Raw genomic sequence first — 6000 nt, forward strand, 5'->3', positions numbered from 1 at the left:
CTAGGACTGACACACACACCCCAGCCCCCAGCAAAGGGGACATGCTCAACCCAAGCCCTTGGAAGAGACTCACATCAAGTAGCCTTACAAACTTGGAAAAGGCGTTTAACGTCCTTGAAATTCAGATGCATCAGCTTGGAAACCATAATGACTAAATTGGAAGACTCAGCATCCGGATGCCCTTGTCTTCCAGGGCAGAAGAGGTTCAGAAGAAACCGCAGCCAGTTCCCACTTATGCATCATTAGACACCAAGCACGCACGTGATTTTAAACATTTTTCTTTCTGCCTAGTTCTTTGTGGACCGCATGGCAGGGATGAAGGCCGCACCAGATAAAGGTGTCTAGAGGTCGTGACCCCACTGCATTCTCTGTCTCCCTGCTCCTTGTCTCTCCCTGGCTCTTTAAAGACTGAAAACCATCTCATCAGGTGCAAATGCATGGAAACATATTCATGATTATTCAAATGAAGCCCTGAAAAATAATCAGTGCCTCTCTCATAAATATTCATTGTTACTGGGCTAATCACCAAGAGTCTCACAGGAGGATGTGCTTCTGCAACCCTGCTCTCCTCTCCTCTGTCCCCCCCCCACACACACACCTCCCTTTGTCCTACAGACTCCAGTCCTCCGCTTCCAAATGTCTTCCGAGGTCTTCACCATCTTATTCAGGGAAAAGATATTTCTGGTTCATGAGTTAAAAGCTTGCTTTATTTATCTGTCAAAAGATGACTCTACCAGGAGGCTAACCTTCTGCAAAGTGGAATGATCAGGTTTCAACAGCTGCAGATTCTCAGGCATCTAGTGTGTGTGTGTGTGTGTGTGTGTGCGCGCGCGCGCGCTCGCTTTCGCTTTTATTTTATTTCTTTTTTGAGACAGAGTCTTAGCATGAGGTTCTAGGTCCAGCCTGGAAGTGCATTATATAGAGCAGGCTAGCCACACAAAATTACAGAGATCCACCTGCCTTGGCCTCATAAGTGTTGGGAAATACTTTAAAAAGAGATAAATTTATTTATTTATTCATTTATTTATTTATTTTGGTTTTTCAAGACAAGGTTTTTCTGTGTAGCCCTACCTGTCTTAGAACTCACTCTGTAGACCAGGCTGGCTTCTATCCAAGGCCTGTGCCAACACTGTCCGGTTCATTTTTGCTTTTCTAAAGTCAGTGTCTCACTGTGTAGCTCAAGCTGACCTCCAATTTCCAATCCTCCTGCCTTAGCCTCCCAAGTCCTAGAAGCACCAGTATGCATCTTTCCATACTTCAGCATTTGTACTTTTTGTGGGGGGTAGCAGGGGGGGTTGGGGGAGCGGTTCAATACAGGGTTTCTCTGTGTAGCCCTGGCTGTCCTGGAACTCACTCTGTAGACCAGCTGGCCTCAAACTCAGAAATCCATCTGCCTCTGCCTCCCAAGTGCTGGGATTAAAGGCATGTGCCGCCCCTGCCTGGCAGCATTTGTACTTCTAAACACTCCCTATGATAGAGCATGAGGATGTGTCTACCATAGGGTATTTTGGTTAAGCATGGTGCCTAGGGCTGTGAGCCACCCAGAAGCAGGACAAGTTCCAGCATACTGCCCAGGAAAGACAAGGGAAGCAGCAAGCCGTGGACATGGTAGCCTGCATCTGTAATTCCAGGGATAGTCCCAAATTCTAATCTAGCCAGGACTCCACAGTGAGTTTCAGCCAGTCTTATACATGGGAGTGTTGCTGAGCAGATGGCTCAGCATTTAAGAGCAGTTTCGGCTCTGGCAGGTGAGCTAGGTTTGGTTCTCAGCACCTACATGGCAGCTCACAACGGTTTGTAAAGCTGGTTCCAAGGGGATCTGATGCCCTCTTCTGGTGGCAGTAGGTCCTGCATACCATGAGGTTTACCAATATACACAGCAGGCAAACACTTGGATACATAAAATTAAATAAAGATAGATGATAGATAGATAGATAGATAGATAGATAGATAGATAGATAGATAGATAGATAGATAGATTGTAGCCGCCCGCGGCCACAAGTCAACTGGATTCACCTGAAAGGGGGGCTGGGAATGAAAGGGGAAGGAGGGCGAGAAGAGATGAGGCCAAGACAAAGTTCTCTGATCAAGGCCCAAAGCTTTAATGTTCAGCTCTCAATTTAAAGGGGAAGACCCAACCCACAACTCCTCCTGGTTTCAGATGGGTGGGATAATCCATAGTCCATTCCAGGTCACGGCCAGAGATGTCTCAAGGCAAGCCCAGAGGCAGTTCTGCTGTGTTCCGGGCAGCCAAGGTGGGTAACTCCACCTAGGTCACTTGACCTTGCTGTGGCAACCAAGGTCTCTCAGTCCTGCTCATGGTGGGGGAAAGGTACAATAGATGATAGATAGATAGATAGATAGATAGATAGATAGATAGTGAATCTGTCACTGCTCTATTGGAAGCATGAACTTGGGACACTGGAGCCTAAAAATGGGTCATATTAAAGTCTCATGCAATAGTCATCTTTATGGAGGACACCAGACAATTTTATGATCCGAGGGTGTTCTAAGGGTTAGGCAAGGTCATGTGAGCAAAGTTCACTTAAGTTCATGTTGTACACAGGCACAAGGACAAGGTCATATCATGTTGTACACAGGCACAAGGACAAGGTCATATGAGTTTAGGCTTATACAGTCATGAGGACAACTGTTCTGAATGATAATGGGGAAGATGGATAATCTGAAGTATACCTGCTCCTGTCTATTTTACCTGGGAGGGACATGCAAGCACAGCAGAGAACAAACCCATGTTGTGTAGGAGAAGAGATGACAAGACTTTTCCTGTTTACTTGGAGTTTTCTCACAAGCTCAGAATTCTCACACAGCTTCATTCGTAAACTGTATCCTGCTAGGAAACAGTGTTCTGTAATAATGTGCGCATTGAAACATGTACAAACACACTGTGTGTGTGTGTGTGTGTGTGTGTGTGTGTGTGTGTGTTACAGTGTTTTACCCTGTAGCCAGTGAAACTCACTGTGTAGCCCAAGCTGGTCTTGAACTCTTTGTGAGCCCCCTGCCTCAGCTTCCCAAGTGCTAAAAAGATTGTGGATATAAACCATCATCATACCTGGCATCCCCTCAGCCTCTGTGCCTGGGGACCAAACTCAGAGTCTCACTGACAGTAGGCAAATGCTCTGCTCTGAGCTCTGCTCCCAGCCCCAGTCATCATCCTCAAACAGGAATTTTCCTGTTTCCTTCTTTCTTCCTATGGCCTCCTGTGACTGGATGCAGCAACATGGATGCAGTTAGAGACTAAACTCAGGAGATGCAGGAACTCAGAGACCACACAAAGAGCAATGGGTCTGTGGAAATAATCTGTTTAAATGAAGTCCTCTAGGGGCTCCATCGGCTACTAAAACTAGGTTCAGTACCAAGAAAGAACCCTGATTCAAATGAGCAAAGACCCAGAGAGACCGGAATGCAAGGTTGGCTCAGACCAGCATTCTTTGTCAGAAGCAAGCAGAATGTTTTCCAAAGAAGTCATTTAGGAATTTTATGGAAAGGAAGGGTCTTAAGCTATTATTATTATTATTATTATTATTATTATTATTATTATTATTATTTGTTTTTCGAGACAGGGTTTCTCTGTGTAGCCCTGGCTGTCCTGGAACTCACTCTGTAGACCAGGCTGGCCTCGAACTCAGAAATCCGCCTGCCTTTGCCTCCCAAGCACTGGGATTAAAGGTCTGCGCCACCACTGCCCGACTGCTGTTATATCTTTTAATGAAATAAATAAGGGGAGAAGCAAAGACTTTGTACAGGGACTTTATGGGGTTAGTTGTTGTTGTTTTGGGTTTATTTTTGGTTGCTGGTTGGTTTGTTTTTTTTTTTTTTTTTTTTGAGACAGAGTCTCTCTATGTAGTCCAGGCTGTCTGGAAGCTCACTGGGTAAAACAAGATAGCCTTGAACTCACAGAGATCCTCTGGCCTCTACCCCAGAGTGCTGTGTTTAAAGGAATACACCACCATGTCACATCCAGCTTTTGGGTTGAATGTGGCAAGTCCTTCATAAGGTGTTTGGACATGGCCCCAGGCTGGTGGCAGTGTTGTCATGGAGACTGAGGAACACTGGGCCTGCCTAGATCACTCTGTTACATTGTATCTGACTCCAGCTTCAGCTAGAGCTTTCTGTATCCTGTCTATACCACCAATCCATAAAGGATTTGCTCCCTGAGCACTGCTGCCTGATGCCAAGGATGGGGACAGTCCCAGCACCTCGCTCCCCTCCCCAGTCAAAGCAGACTGTTTCTCCTGAACCGTAAACGGAAATAAACTGTCCCTCCCCTAAGCTCTTCTGTCAGGTATTTTGTCTCAGAGACAAGAAACATAACACAAGGAATTTAGAAATGGCAAAACTTAAGCTGGGGGAAAATATCATAGCAGCTAACCCAAAACGCAGGAGCATCTCACCGTTATGTCAATTTTAAAAATTTAAAAGTTGCGGGGCAGTGGTGGTGCATGCCTTTAATCCCAGCACTTGGGAGGCAGAGGCAGGCAGATTTCTGAGTTCCAGGCCAGCCTGGTCTACAGAGTTATAGGACAGCAGGGCTATAAAGAGAAACCCTGTCTTGAAAAGCAAAAAAAAAAAAAAAAAAAAGTTAACATTACATTTTATTTTGTGCAAATGTGTGCATTCATGCATCCCCCCCCCGTGTGTGTGTGTGTGTGCATGTGTGTGTACAGTGCACAACTTGAGGAGAGTTTTCTCCCTCCACTATGTGTGTATCAGGACTAGGATTCAGCTCATCAAGTTTGATATCAAGTTTGATGGTTAAGTGCCTTTACCTGCTGGACCACATTTACCAGCCACATTTTACTTTTCAAGGTTTAAGGAAAACCTGCTATTGCTTATGGCTTGACTAAGAATCCTTTTCTCTAGCTGTGGGAAGTAGATTACTCTTAACAATCCAAGATGTATAAGATGAAAATAGAGTTTCATTTGTCTCCATAAAGATCTGACAAAAAAAAAAAAAAAAAAAAAAGCTTTTCAGAGAAAGCCTCGTGTCTCCCTTTCAACGATGACAGAGAATGTGGCCGGGACAGAGAAAGGGCACGGTGACAAAAGCCATTATCAATTTCTCATGGTTGATTTGCTAGCGGCCCCAGCAAGAGAAATAATATTACTTTCTAATCCAAAGTAATGTCATACCTGAATTTGCAACATTATTTCTTGGATCAACAGAGCTTTTTCTTGCTGAAAATTATCACACACACACATCCCCAAATCAGGAATCCTTGGTTTGATTTAATGAGATCTACACAAAGGGGGTTGTCAGTAACCACAGAAACCAGGCAGGGTTTTCGTAATGATGGTGCTTGAATTGTATCCCCGCCTGAAAAGAGCCTTTTTAATTATAGGGTTTGGGATGGGGGGAGTGGAAGGGGCAGTGGTGGGTGTAGTCTTTTATCTACTTAAAGGGAGAGCAGGTGGGCCCCTCTAACAAGTCTTAACCTCAGGATTTGGCTTAAAAACCCTAGAGGAAAAAAAACATTTTTTTTTTTTTTCATTTTAACCCTATGCATTTGCCTGTTCTTCCTGTCCTTAGATGACAAGGTCTGATTCAAAAGGGGCTCAGGAGGCCCACTAGACCAGTTCAGAGGTTTACAATCCCTCCCAAACACAGAAGTTCTGCCCATGTGGGTGAATCTGCCGGCTGCTCTGGTGAGCAGCTTGCAACAACGTCTGGAGCTATTTTGAAGCCGGTGACATTAAAGTCTATGACAGTCTCTGGAATATTTACAGGGTTAGGTAATTCTAGGCCCTCTCATGTCAAGTCAGCAACAGAGTCATGCACGCTAGCAGGCAACACCATCCAGTTAAAGAGGCCAGCACACACCCAAGACTGTTGCCCAGGGCCGTCTCATGGTTGAAAAAGTAGCTGCCACCGCTGTAGACATCACATCACCACTTGAACAAGGCACAAAGAGGAAAGTTTGGAGTGACGATTGTTCCCTTTCATCAGGAAATGAAGAACTTTCCTAGAAACTTCCTAAAGTT

This window comes from Arvicanthis niloticus, chromosome 14 (assembly GCF_011762505.2).
Source record: "Arvicanthis niloticus isolate mArvNil1 chromosome 14, mArvNil1.pat.X, whole genome shotgun sequence".
NCBI classification, from domain to species: Eukaryota; Metazoa; Chordata; class Mammalia; order Rodentia; family Muridae; genus Arvicanthis; species Arvicanthis niloticus.